The sequence below is a fragment of the Macrotis lagotis genome, chromosome X (genome assembly GCF_037893015.1).
Source record: "Macrotis lagotis isolate mMagLag1 chromosome X, bilby.v1.9.chrom.fasta, whole genome shotgun sequence".
Classification (NCBI taxonomy): domain Eukaryota; kingdom Metazoa; phylum Chordata; class Mammalia; order Peramelemorphia; family Peramelidae; genus Macrotis; species Macrotis lagotis.
In genome coordinates this window covers 90,342,987-90,358,488 of record NC_133666.1, presented here as the reverse complement: position 1 = coordinate 90,358,488, position 15,502 = coordinate 90,342,987, and the positions used below count along the sequence as shown (strand labels likewise).

Sequence of the window (15,502 nt, the reverse complement as noted above, 5' to 3'; positions counted from 1 at the left end):
TCTTGGGAAGCAGATGTGGCTACCAAGATGGATAGTCCTAGCTTTGAGAAATGATTATAACTAAGACAATTCCCTAGTGCAGAGCTATTCTTCCTGTAAAGCCATATTCAACAAACAATTGAAGCATCATCCTTTCTATTTGTTTCCCTTTGATTTCCTTTGGAACAAAGAAAGTTCAACACCACCAGAAGACTGGGAGGATGACTCAGCATCATGGGAGGCTGCTAATATAGATAAAAAATGTTTCTATATTCACACTCCAGAAGTAGGAGGTGTAGTATCACTCTGCTAGCTCAGGGGGAGTCACAATAATCATCTTTGCAACCTCAAACTGTTGAATAATTCTCTTGCTAGAAGCCCAGTCCACTCAGTGTCATATCTCTCTGACATAGACATATATCACACCCCCCATCTCAGTTGACCTTTCTCTGTATCACTGAATACTTTGATGCCTCATTCCTTCTCATTTTAATTCTCTTCTCCCAAACCAAGGCCACAAGGATTTCTTTTTTTCTTCTGGCAGCCAAAAGAGCAAAGAGCTTAAATATCTTTAGACGTGATCACATCTAGCCTCATGATTCTACTAAAGAAAAAAAAAACTGAGGAAAGTTTTGTGCATAGTGGCTTTTTGGTAGTACTTAATATATGTGTAAAACATTTTCCTTTGGAAGGCTGGGAGGAAGGAGGAGACGGAAACAGTGGAAGTGTCTGTGGCTGAGAAACTCACCTGACCAAGTTCCTCCCATCTATCTAATGGGCTTCCCTGAGGCAGCTGGAGTCTCTCAACAGCAGCAATCCCCATCTGGTACAGCTGGGGTCAGGCCTCTTTTACTCTTCTAAAGATGGATTCTATCTACCAGGCCACGTGGCCTTGTACCCCCAGAACCTTCTGTCCAGGACAACAGTCAGTCAAATATCACTTTCCCTACTTGGAGACAAAGAACTTATCCAGGTGGATAAGGAGGTTCAAAACCTCCCATGAGGGTACTACCAAGGAGTGAAACAAAGAATGGACACATAAGGACACCTACCACCACTCTTTAGCAAAAGGGACAGCAATGCTGAAAAGGAGTCATGGCCTCAAAGTGTCCTAGACCTGACTGAGGATGCAAAGGCTGAAGGGAAGTGAGAAGGAATTGGCAGGAGCACGGGGCTAAGGGGATCTCCCCCCTTCCTGTCTGAGCTTGTGGGCCACCAGTGTTTAGAAAGTAGAGAGCTCAAATCCAAAAGCCCCTAAAGACATTCTCCCTGAACAGTTGCAGTGATGGGAGACTTTCTACTGGAGGTTTTGAATGAAGAGCAGGAAGGTTGTAATGAGGATCCTGCCTAGCATGATAAGAATGGGAGACCTGTAGTCCTCTGCCATCTGGACAGAATGAAAAGGGATCCCTGCCATTATCACTTTGCCTATTTCATGTGCCTGTCCCTTTATGCACCCTACCCAGCTATGGAAAATGACCCCCTCTTCAACTTCTTCTGTAGTGACAATTCCTCCCCAGTCAATCCATTCCAACATGTATACTGTCTTTCCCCCAGTCAAAGATCAGGGTCAGGAGCACAAAATCAAGTCACCCACCTTCATGCTTTCACTTGAGGCCTATGCTGAGAGGACGGGTCCCATTCAGAATACTTTCCAAGGCTAAGCAAAAAGAGGTGAGCACAGTGAAAGTGCTACAGTCTCCACTGGAGGAGGGTCTAGCCAACCTTTCCTGTGTTCTCCTGCACCAGGACATTCCATGACTAGTTGATGTGAAGAGGGCAGAGGTGATGAGAGAGACAAACTAGGTCATCCAGGCCAACTCCTTGGTGCTAAAGTGGAATGAAATATCTGGACCTTGACCCAGTGGTTCACTTTGCTGCACATCCCTGGCTACCCCAAATTGGTAGCGTTCCATGTGGATCGCAAGTCATCCCTATGGTTTAGACTGCCTTCCCTCTCCAAAGCATGCCTCCAGCTTGGCTGGTGACTTAGCGCAGTACCACCTCACTCAAATCCCACTCATGTACTTTTCCTGGCTTTACCTCCTGTCATGGTCTTCTTCAGGAATTGAAGGACAAAGATCATCATCATCATCCCCTTCCCCAAAATGCACACACTTCAATTTCTTGTCGATGCTTCCTTCTTTCTGCTCATTAGACATCAAGTCAAGCTTCATAATTATACTAAACAGAAAACCGAGGCTGACAGTAGTTTAATAACTTCTTTGAAGTAGCAAAGTTCATGAGCTGCCAATGAGGGATTTAAACTCAAGTGACCAATTCCAATTAGGATGCTCTGTCCACTAGGACATTTACCTGCATTGTACTCCATTTGCTAGGTGTCTTTTCCTTTCCATCTCTCCCTCACCTTGTGCTCTTATCCTTATTCCTCATAGTCCTCAATAATAGCCTCTTCCCTTCCTCTACTGCTCATTATCATGCAGTTCTCCTTCTCCCTTTATCTTGTCTGTATCTCTCTATCTTTCTGGGCCTATCTCTGTCTCTCTCTTTCCTTTTCTCCTCCTTTCTATCACTTCCTCAAATGTTTTTACTATTATACTAATTTCCATCGATAAATAAGTGTTCTTTTCTTTTCCCCCCTTCAAGGCTATAATCATGAATTTATAGGTAGAATTAATAGTAGGGATCACTGAGACCAATCCTATTATAGTATAACAGAAGAGAGAAACTTAAAACACTATAACTGAATTATCCAATATCAAATATTCAGAGTCCCAATTAGGATTTGAATTCAGGTCATTCTGACTTCCAGGAAGAGTTGACTGGAATACCAGGTTGTTTTGATCAACATAGGCTTCCCATTGCACATACTTCTATTTCCTATGAATGCATCCTTTTTTGTCTTTCTCATCCTCAATATTTCTTTCTTTTTTAATTGATATATTATTTTCCCTAGTACATGTTATGAAAGTTTTCCAACATTATCCATATGCATATGGATATTTTTAAGTTACATAATTTCCTTCCAGCCTTCCTTCCCATCCCACTTTCCTCAGTGATGAAGGGTCAGGTGAATATTGTGCATAGACATTTGTGTTAAATATGTTTACAGATTAGTTATTTTTTGCTCTGAGGAATCAGGATTAAGGTAAAGGAGTACTCAAGAGAATTTTTTTTTAAGTGAATGTAGTGTTCATCAGATTCTGAAGGTTTTACTTTCTTTTTTTTTGTTTTGTTTTTCTTCCTCTCAATTAGGGACAGCATTGTCCATAGTCAATCTAATAGGCTTGTCCTAGCTCTCTGAACTGCTGAGAGGAGCTGCATCCATCAAGGTGGATCAACTCAAAATGTTATGGCTAATGTATATAATGTTCTCTTGGTTCTGCTCCCTTCAATCAGAATCAGATCCTGTAACTCTTTTCACACTTCTCTAGAGTCTGACCATTAATGGTTTCTTAGAGAACAAGAGTATTCTATAATATTTATATAACATAATTTGTTCAACCTTTCCCCAATTGATGGGTGTCCCAATTTCTGATTCTTTGTCACTACAAAAAAGAGATGCTATAAATATTTTGTAATATGTTGGATATTTCCCATTTTATATGATTTCTTCTGGATATAGACCTAGTATTGGAATTGTTGGGTCAAAGGGTGTGATCAGCTTTATTGCTTTTTGGGAATGGTTCTTATATTACTCTCCAGAATGGTTGCATTAGTTCACAACTCCATCAGCAAGCCATTGAAGTCCCAATACTCGCACAACCTCCCCAACATTGATCACTTTCTCTTTTTGTCATCTCTACCAATCTGATAAGTTTGAAGTGATTCCTCATAGTTGTTTTAATTTTCATTTCTCTAATCACTAAAGATTTGGATCATTTTTTCATATGATTATATACAGAATTAATTTCTTTATTTGAACACTGTCATTCATATCCTTTGACCATTTATCAAACAGTTAATGACTTGTAATCTTATAAATTTGATTCAAATCTCTCTCTATATATATTAGAAATGAGACCTTTAGAAATGTGATCTTTATCAGATGTGAAGACTGTTTCCCAGATTTCTGCTTTCCTTCTAATTTTGGCAGCATTGATTTTATTAGTGCAATTTTAATTTGTTTTTAATTTTAATTTTATTTTTAATTTAATATAGTTAAAATCATTCATTTTACAATTTCCATTAACTCTATTTCTTGCTTGGTCATACATTTCTCCCCTTTCCATAGATCTGATAGAGTATTTCTTGGTCTATTAATTTATCTATGTTGTTGCACTTTATGTCTAAGAGCTTTGCCCACTTTAACCTTATTTTGGTATAGGGTGTGAGATGTGGGTCTATATCTAGTTTTTGCCATATTATTTTCCAGTTTTCTCAACAATTTTTGTCAAATACTGAGTTCTTATCCAAGGGTTTGTCAAACAGTAAATTAAATGTAGTCATTTACTACTTTTTCTTTTAAACCTATCCTCCTGACTCCAAGGCTGGTGCTCTATTCACTGCGCCAACTAGCGGCCCTCCCTTGATATTCTTGACATTTTATTTTTTTTGCTCAAGATGAATTTTGTAACTTTTTTCCAAGCTCAATAAAATAATTATTTGGTAGTTTGATTGGTATGGCACTGAATAAGTAATTTAATTTGGGTAGAATTGCCATTTTTATTATATTAGCTTGACCTAACCAATTGTTTAGATCTGACTTTATTTGGGTAAGAAGTGGTTTTCAAGTGTGTTCATACAGTTTCTGGGTTTGCCTTGGGAGGTAGATTTCCAAGTTTTTAATGTTGTCTACATTAAATGGAATTTAATTTTACTTTACTTTAAATGGAATTTCCCTTTATATCTTTTGCTCTTGGGCTTTGTTGTTCATATATAGAAATGCTGATGATTTATGTGGGTTTCTTTTATATCCTGATACTTTGTTGAATTTGTTAATTGTTTTAAGTAGGTTTTTAGAGAATTTTCTTGGGTTCTTTAACTATACCATCAGATCTCTGCAAAAAGTGAAAGTTTTGCTTCCTCATGGTTAATTCTGATTCCTACAATTTCTTTTTCTTCTCTTATTGCTAAGACTAACATTTATAATACTGTATTGAATAGTAATTGTGATAATGGTCATCCTTGTTTCATCCCTGTTTTTATTGGAAATGATTCTAGTTTATCTCCACTGCATATAATATTGCTTGATGATTTTAGATTGATACTGCTTATTATTTTAAGGAAAATTCCCTTTATTCCTATATTTTCTACTGTTTTTAATAGGAATGAATATTGTATTTTATCAAAGACTTCTTCAGAATCTATTGAGATAATAATATCATTTGATTTAGTTTTGCTACTGATCTGTTCAATTACTTTGTGTGCTTTCCTAATATTGAACTTTATTTTCTTCAATTAACTTTTATATTTCCTTTTTCAGTTGGTTGATTTTATTTTTCCAGTTGGGTATTTTTTCTTTTAGAAGATTTGATTTCTTTGGTCAATTTTTCACAATTTTCCTACATGACTCATTTCTTTTTTCCATTTTTCCTTTGGTTTTTAAATTCTTTTTAAGCTATTCTATGAGCTTTTGGATTTGAGTTCAATTCATAGAATCTTTTATGACTACCCCTTTGGGTAATTTTTCACTGTTTTCGTCTTCTGAAGTGACATTGTTATCATCTTTGTTTGCATAGAACCTTTCTATGGTGGGTGCTCTTTTAGCTTTTTTGCTCATCTTGAAATGTCTGAGCTCTAATCCTGAGGCATAGGAGTATAGACCCAAGCTTTTTATTCTGGGACTGGGATCTGTTTCCTGGCTTTTAGTTGGCCAAGATGTTGGTTATGTAGTTAAGGTTTTGCCTTTGCAGAGGTTTATTTCCTCCTTTATGTCCAGATTCTGTCAATGTAGTGCTTTGCTCCCAACCATGTCTTGTCCTGTGTCCCAGTGTTCCCACTGTTCAGACTTTTTTGGGCTTTGGGATCCACCCTACTGACTTGCTATCTAGCTGGTGGGACCTATGCTATTGTCAAGGTGTTCGGACTTGGATTGTACTGTGGCTGAAAGCCTCTGCTGGCTTTTCCACTCTTCTGTCTAGCTGAGTTTTATTTCCCCTTTTCCCCAAGACAGACCTTCACTGAAATTCATCCACGATGTCTGCTATTAAAACTTTCTTTGAATCTTCTCTTTTTTGGTCAGATTTATAGTTTTAATGTCTGTTTAGAGGCTTCATTTAGTTTTAGTAGTGAAAAACTCAAGGAGCATGTTAGCTTCATGCTGTAGTATTGACTGCCTCAGAAGTCCTCAATATTTACTTCTGACTAACTCTCTCTCTATTAGATGCTTAATCTAAAGTATATATCGTTTTCTGTCTCTGGATTCTAGAGGATCATAGATCTGATTTGTCATTAGACACAATTGAATCCCCCTCAATACATTTACTGAGGAGATAACAAGCTGAAGAACTCTATAGTTTATAGAAGCTATAGTAGAATGATTGTTCTAAACAATATGACCTGAGTTGGCTTCTTCTACATCTGCCAGATGTGTCTTCCCTTTGCATCTCTCTCCCTCTTTTTCATTTCTTATCTCTACTCCACATTTTCATTAATAATAGTCTTTTCACTCATTACCTTGTGGTTCTGTGTTTGTCTTTGTCTCCCTTGCTGTGTCTGTCTCTAAATTTCTTTTTCTGGGTAGTGCTAGGTGACTCAGTGGATAGAGCATGAATTCTGGAGTCAGGAGGAACTGAGTTCAAATCCAGCCTCAGACACTTAATAAATTACCTAGTCTGACCTTGGGCAATTCACTTAACCTTGCAAAAGAAATTCTTTTTTCTATCATTGACAATCTCTCTCTCTCTCTCTCTCTCTCTCTCTCTCTATATATATATATATATATATATATATATATATATATATATATGTATGTATATATCTGACTGTGTCTATCTCATTGTATTTCTGTCTCAGCATGCCTATCAAACCCTCCCTTTCCCCTTCTTTTTAATCTTCCCCTATCTCCATCGCCAAAAGATTCTTTTTTCCATCTTCTAATTCTCCCTTTGTGATACATAGTGTATTCATTTGTTGCATATCATCAAGAAAATTAAAAATATAGAACTTGAAGGAACTCTCAGGGTCATTAACTCCTACTCCAATATAGTATAATAGAGAGCAGAGGTTTAAACACTCTCAGAATTGACCAGGGTTCAATATTTATAAAAAATAAGAAATAGGATATGGACTCAAGTCATTCAGAATACTCAGAAGAGTGCATTAGGGGACCTCATTCTTTTGCTCTTGGTATGGAACCTCACAACCCACAAACTTACATTTCTTGTCAATATTTGTTTTTGTCTTCCCATCCTCAAGAAGATCAGAGAGCTGGAGCATTTATTTTTTGGCTTTGGTTTAATTTAAGGGACAATGGGATTAAGTGATTTGCCCCAGGTCATACAGGTAGGCAATTGAATTGTCTGAGGTCAGATGTGAACTCAGGTTCTCCTGACTCCAGAGCTGGTGTTCTATCCACTGTGCCACCTAACTGCCCCTGAGCTGGAGCATTTTAGACACCATCAAGTCCAGTCCAAAAATTTAGGGCAGAGAAAACTGAGGCTGACAGTAAAGTGACTTCTCCAAAGGAAGACATTGTGTCTGTGACTGAGATAGGTTTGAGCACTCTAACCACAATGGCACTTACCTGGCTTCTACACCTGCAAGATGTTTCTTCCCTTTGAATCTCTTTCTCCCCTGTGGTCTCTGATCTACTCCTCATTTTCCTTTATAAAGGTCTCTTCCCTCACATTCTTATTATCATGTGGTGCTCTCTCCCTTTCCTTCTCCCTGTCTCTTTTTTCCTCTTCTCTTTCTCCCTTATATCTCTCTCTCTCTCCCTCTCTCCCTTTTTGCCTGCCTCTTTCCCTCCTTAAAAGGTTTTATTTTTCAACTTCTTTCCTTCCATCCAAATATGAAATGGTCTTTTCCTTCTCTCTCTATGTCAGCAGTATTATCAAGTATTTCATTAAAAGGCACATTAAGGATTATGTAGTTCAGTCCCAAAGTTTTAGAACAGAAGAAACTGAGGTTTGGACAGTTTAAGTGACTTGGCCACTTGGCTGTGATAGGATCAACTGCAATATTATAAGTATCTGTTTTGGACTTTGAAATTATAGGGTTAACCGTGAAATTATAGGGTTTAACTTGGGCTTTGTGTGAAAACAGGCCCCAAATAGAAATTACTAACATAAGTATGATTTGCAAACTGACCTCAGTATGGGCAAGTGTCTCCCCAACCTGTCCTTTCTCCTTATCTGGAATATCAGATATGGGAAAACTTTGGCTGATATCTTAAACAGAGTCACCTGGTGGATGCTCCTTGAAGCATTTGCAAATGGAAAATTTCCTAAATATATGACTATCTGATGAGGTCCAAAATTTCCCCATAAAAGAATCATTCCTACCCCATCCCCACTGTCAGTCAATCAGCTTTGTCCTGCTTCTAGATCTGTTTAGTTTTTTTTTCCCTCAATAAAAAGCTTTGGTTAAATGATTCTCATTTGAGTGAGTTCTCTTCTCACAATGCCTCTGGACCAGGTTCCCAAGAGTATCTTTGGGGTCCCAAGAGCCTCTCTCACTGTCCCTTAACAGAACATTTGTGAAGCAGGATTCAATTCAGATCTTACTAATTCCTCTTTCTACCATGACACCTACCTGCCTCCCTATTGTTTGCAGTCAGACTGTTTGTGATCCCATTTGATGTTTTTTTCACAGAGGAACTGGAGTGGTTCCCCATTTCCTTCTTCAGTTAATTGTACAGTTGAAAAAACTGAGGGAAACAGGGTTAATTGACTTGACCAGAATCACAGAGCTAGTTAAATGTCTTTGATTGAATCTGATATCAAGAAGAGGGCCTTTCCAGACTTGAAACCTTACACTCCATCCACTGCATGATCGAACTGCTCCCAATTGTCTCCCTACCATCTTGTCTACAATTTCTTTTGTAACTCTCCTACTCTTTCAGATATCTTTCACACAATCTTCTCCTGCTCCACTATACTCCCTCTCTCCCACACTGTCTTTACCAAATAGTCTTTTCTAAACAAACTCATGTGGAAATTTGAAAATGAAATCCTCTCTCTCTCTTTTTTTGTTTTTGTTTTTGTTTTGCTTTTTTTTTTTAAATTTTTGCAAGGCAATGGGGTTAAGGGACTTGTCAAGGTCATACAGTTAGTAAATTAAGTGTATGGGACAAGATTTGAACACATGTCCTCCTCACTGACTCGAGGCCAAATGTTCCATCTATTGGCCCACCTAGCTGCCTGAAAATGTAATTCTAAATTATAATTTGGTCAAAGGGCCAATTAAAGAGAGAAACTATATTTATGTGACAAAATGATAGTGACGAAACAACATACCTAAATTTGTGGGAAGCAGCAAAAGCAGTCCTCAGGGTAAAAAGTATATTCCTAAAAATACATTAAGAAAATACAAAAGAATGAATCGACATGAATATTTACTTTTAAAAATTAAAAAACTAACAAATAAAGAATCATAAATAACTCCAAATTGGAGATTATTAGAGCAGAACAGTGCAAAAACCATATAAATCATAAATAAAATTAAAAGTTCTTTCTTTGAAAATACTATTAAAATGGATAAGATTTTTAAATTACCTGATTAAAAAGAATGGTCTGCAAATCAATTCAAGCAAACATTCTTTTCTTGGTTGAATTCTCTCTTCCCCTCTCTCTGTCTCTCTCTTTCCCTATTTCTTGTTCACTCTTTGTGTGACCTTCTCTCCCTCTCTATCTCTTTCGTTTTCTCTCACCAACTAACCTTTTTTTCATCCTTCCTTCATCCTCATGTGTCCTTTCCTCTGATTTTTCCCTTTCTTTTGCCCACACTAATATCTTCCCTCTGTCTTCCTCAAACACTTTTTCCTTTATTACATTCTCTCCACACCAAATCAAATAACAATTCCTTTTATCCACATCATTGTCATAGAATCAGAGATTTGGAGCTTGAAGAGATCTTAAAGATCATGGAGTCCACTTTCATCATTTTAGAATGAAAGTAACTGAGGAAGAAAGAGTTTCAGTGACTTGCCCCATGATAACACAGCCAGTTGGTTTGCATCAAGATGTGTATCAGGTCATTGTTACTTCAAGTTTAATAAGTCCTCTTTCCACATAGAGTCCTAGTGTTTCTTTTCCCCCTGAAAAAAAGCTAATTTCATATAGCTTTAGGGTTTCACACAAAATTTTCTTCTTTTATTTTACTTTGTGGAAATGTTTTCTTTTTTGGTGTTCAACAAATTCAGTATTTAAAGAATAATATTTTAAAATAAATTATTCCAAATAGCTAATAATAGTTATAATCATAATAGTCCTCTAGTACATTTACATTTCTTGACCACCTTCCCCAGAAGCCTAGGTTAAAAACCTGTTTAAATCAGGTATTACTATGTTATTGTAGCAAAAGAAATATTAGGCAGAAAAAATGTTATGCCAATGAATTGTTAATCTGTTTCTTTATGTGTTGACCATATCAAATAATTAGACTATTGTTTCTTGTGCTTGCCTGTTATTTACAAAGTACAGGGTTTAATAGCAAATGTTTTTCTTTCTGTGCTGACTTTGTACTAACAAAGTATTATGTTAAATACTTTATCTTTTGGTTCCTGTGCTGGCCTTGTTAATGCAAAATACAGTCTCATGTGTGAAACTCTCATCCCATTGTTACATAAATAAATAATTCCCATTGTTACTGAAGGTACCTGGAACCTGGATATCAAAGATATCTTACCAAAATGGAGATTGAGGTAGGGGATCCCACCCTGTATTTCTTGTACCTCAAAAGTTACACATGCATCTACTGATAGGTGACCTAACTAAGACCCAGAACACTAAATTGACTCCTCAGGACATATGCAGTAAACATAGTTTGGGCCTATGTATTAACCACTCCTTAGTCTTTCCCTAGTACCACCCTAACTCTTCCTCCAACTCCTCCCTGAACAGACACCATGTCATGCTTATTTTTAAAAATTCTTACCATTCTCTATGCCAGACTTCTTATCCCTAAGGATCAGCCCAGTTGCAATAGTGCAACTGTCCTTACTTTTTCTCTTTACTTTGCTAAATTTCCCTAAGAAATCTAGCCTATATTGATGCTTAACCCCTTTACTTTGTTACCATTACAGAATTAACTTTTATGTCCTGATCAACTCTGTGTGAGTCTTTTAAATGAATTCATTCACGTTTGCCTGAACCTCTGTTGTCCTCAAATCCTGTTGTCTTTATGTCTTGCAATTCTATTTTACATATGAAGAAAGGAGAATACAGGAAGCACTAGTTACTAGAAGTCTGCTGCTTCAAGTTTTTACCACCTTTATACTCTTCACAACTTCAGAGGTGAAAGGTACTGCAAGACAGTGGGAAGAAATCAAAGTAGGTACATTCAGACATTGATTCTGACACTTTCTATGAGCTTTTTGCTTTTTTAATTATTTATATGGTCATTAAAACTTACAGTTTTCCTAATACTGAACAAGTCATACATTCAGTTTCTTCATATCACATGATGGTAACATACTGCTGCAATTTCCTTGCTAATATTTTATCTAAAAAATTGCATAGATATTCATTCCGGAAAATATTCTATGGTTTTCTTTGTTTTTGCTAACTGTGCCACATCTACTGGAAGGTGGACCTTTTTCCTAGCACTAGAAGATGCTAGCCTTGTATTAACAAAGTTCAGTGTTTAATAGTAAAGTTTGTTTCTTTCTGTGTTCACCTTGAACTAATAAAGTACAAAGTTAAATACTTTATTTTTTGGTTCCTGTATTGGCCTTGCTACTTATATGTCAGATTCCTACTCCATTGTTATGTAAATAAATAACTCTCATTGTTACTGAAGCTACCTGGAACCTGGTTATCAAAGATATCTCATCAAAAAGCCAGGCTGGGGTAGGGGGATCTCATCCTGTATCTTTTGCACTTCAAAAGTTGCCCATGCACTCACTGAGATAGGTAACATCAACTAGATCCAGATCATTAAGTTGACCCCTCAGGATATGTGCAATAAACATAGTCTTGGTCTATGTGTTAACCACTCCTTAGTTCTTCCCTAGTACCACCCTAACTCTTCCTCTAATTCCTTCCTTAAAAGACACCATGCCATGCTTAACTTAAAAAATTCTTACCTTTCTCTCTGCCAGACTGCTTTTCTCCAAGGATCAGCCTAATAGAAATAAATGTGCAATTCTCCTTACTTTTGCTAAATTTCCCTAAGAAATCTAACCTATATTAATATTTAATCCCTTTAATTTGTTAATTTAAGAGAATAAACTTTTATGTCCCAAACACCTCTGTGTTGAGTCTTTTACATGAATTCATTCACATTTGCCTGAATCCCTGTTATCCTGAAACCCAGTTGGTCTTTATCACTGGCAACACTATTTGACAAATGAAGAAAGGAGGATACAGGAAGCACTAGCTACTGCAATACTAGTTACTGCAAGTCTGTTGATTCTACTTTTTACCCCCTTTCCACTCTTCAAGCCTTCAGAGTTGGAAGGCAGTGCAGAACAGTGGGAAGAAACCAAAGCAGGTGCATTCAGACAGTGACTGTCTCTTCTTCTGTTTTTTTGTTCTTTTCATTATTGATGTGGTAATTAATGCTTATAGTTTTCCTAATACTGAACCAGCCCTACATTCTTGGTTTGAATTCAATTCCGTCATACTATATGATGGTGACATACTGCTGCAATCTCATTGCTAATATTTTATCTAACAAAAATGCATATTCATTCTGGAAAAAGGACTGTGGTTTTCTTTGTTTTTGCTAACTGTGCCACACATACTAGAAGGTATACAGGGAGGTCAGAATGGAGTCTCCAATTCAGACACTTGGAAACATAGGAAGAAATATGACCAATGATTGATTCATTGAGAATAGTCTTGGTGTTTGAGACAGCTTCGTGTCTTCTCAAAGGATATCCAAAATTTTTGCAGAATACATAAAGATGGGAAATAATTGTGTTTATTGAAATATTTTGCATCCAAAGGACAGAAAACAATCTTGGAGAGTTAACTAAGGAGTTCTGCAAGGACCAGTCCCAACCTGTTCAGCCATCATGTTCATTAGAACATGCTCCTCTGAGATTAGACAAGTGGTTTCAAATCCAGCAGAAAGAATCACTGGCCTGCCAAGGACTGGGAAAAAGGCATGCTAGTGCCAAGCATAGGTATATCTCTAAGATAATGGACTACTGTCTCACCAGATAGGCTAATGGTCTATGGTATTACCAGTTTATGAATCCCAAAATAAAATTCATCTACTCCCATAACCCTAAAAAGAAAGTTTTCTTTAGAATGGGAGCAAAGCAGTTAGAAACAGGGAGGAGAGCTCAATTAGGACTTGGACAACCTGGATTACAATTCTAGCTCTGACATTTCTCAGTCATGTGACCCAAGTCACTTACCTTCTATGGACCTCAGTTTCTTCATCTGCTAAATGAAGGAGTCAAACTTGATGATCTGGAAATTCTTTTCCCACTGTAAATCCTATGATTAAGAACAGACATTCTCAGTATTACCTATAATCCTATTTTACTCTTCTGCTGTATATGTGGAAGCACTTTTTCATTTAGTGTTAGTAAGCTTTAGAATCTCAAAATAGTAAAAATTTAAATAATTACACAAACCCTATGACTAACCTTCTCATTTGATCTCATAGCATTTTTCAATCGTCTTACTTGTTTATTCTTAGGTCTGTCCAAAGTCCTGCTAAGATTTCCTGGGGTCTACAGGTCCCAAATCACTCTGGTTATCCTAGATTGAACAAAAGTGGGTCTGAGGCTGGGTCTACTTAATCATTATTTGGGTTCTAATTGGTTCAGAGTGGAATGAAAAAAGCAATTATTTCTATTTTGTCTAGAAACCCTGAAAGTCTTACCCTCCCAGATTTATTTATATTTGCACTATGTAAAAGAAGCCTTTGCTTCTTTTCTTTCTTATGTGTCTCAATAAATGAGAAAGATTGAGGATCTTCTTCTCTCAAAAACTGTTTTTTCTTTTTTGGAAGTTGTTATTCTTGGTTTCTCTGTACTATCTCTCTCATTCATAACATTAATGACTGAATGGGTATTGCCTCCATCAAAATGCAGTCTGAGAAAGACCTAACTTTAAAAGGTCAAGGTCTCCCACTGCATCCAGGGCTATTTCCAGTGATTCTTATTCATAGCTGGTCACTGAAACCCAGATGACTTTGGAGGAGAAAGAGAGGCTGGTGACTCTGCCTAGCACACCCTCACTTAAATCCAATTCACTTGCTTGTAATGGCATCAAGTCCTTTAAATCATGGGCCTCTTGTAGAATGAAGGACAAACAGTGGCAGCTAGGTGGTGCAGTGGATTGGCTCTGAAGTCAGGAGGACCTGAGTTCAAATGTGACCTGATACACTTAATAATTACCTAGCTGTGTGATCTTGGTCAAAACCACTCCATTGCTTTGAAAAAACTAAAAAAGAAAAAAAGAGGAAAAAAAGAATGAAGGACAAACAACAAAAACTTTAGTTGCAGTTCATTGATTTGTCTGTGTACATCTCTAATGTTGCACTGGGGAATTCCATGTGACCAATTTATGGAAGGTTACAGGAAAAATGTTGGGAAGGCATAGATCATAGATGGCTGTCATTATTCTTGGAGATATCTCAGCAATTCCTGAAATTCCAGATCTGTTGTAGTTGAAGAACTCTACCCCAATTAGACTTTAAGTGCCTCAAGGGAGAAGCCATGTCTTACTCATCTTTGTGCCTTACTCCTCACCAACCAAGGACCTCACATATTATAAGTCATTTCAAAATATTTGGTGAATAAATGAATAAAGCTACCAATCCCTTCTTTTTCAGACAAAGTTAAATATCATTAATCCAGATTAAAAGGTGGGTTTATTCCCAGTTTATTCCACAGTTACTGTACTAGGTGTGAAATTGAAAAGTTGACATTTTTTATGCCTATTTTATAGAGAAGGAAACTGAGGCCCAGGGAACGTGAAGAGACCTGTCCCAGGTCCCACAGTTAGTAAGAATCAGAGGAAGAACTGGAACCCACTTTCTCAGAATTCAGAGACTTTCTGGAGAAACCCATTGGGATTAGGCAGCAAGAGAAAGTCGTCTTTTCAAGAAATTCTCTTTCCTCAGAGAGAGGAAATGGCTTCTATTCATACAGCATACTTCTTGAGCACAGTTCCTAGAATGTGAAATAGGAGAAATGAAACAAAGAAGGTCATGTGCTAGTTTTGTCAAACTATGAGCATGAAGGCAGGCTTGAATAGCCTGGCAGCTGTAGCCAGACTTGAAATAGCTCTCCTTGAAGATATCTGAGACTAACAACAGTCTAAATAGGAGACAGCCAGTTTCAAAGAGGAGCAGAAGATCTAGGGCATGGAGGAGATGGAGGGGGAATATGGGAAGAGTGGATACAAACAGAAAAACATGCTACAAGAATGCATCCTACCAAGGCTTGTCCATCTCACCAGTGACTTTTGTGCTCTCATGTCATCTTGTGTAAGAT

General features: G+C 37.2%; 1 pseudogene; it reads left to right on the top strand.

Moving 5' to 3' along the window:
* Positions 1-15,502, top strand: part of LOC141498750 (trinucleotide repeat-containing gene 18 protein-like) — a 98,742-nt pseudogene that overhangs the window by 23,380 nt on the left and 59,860 nt on the right.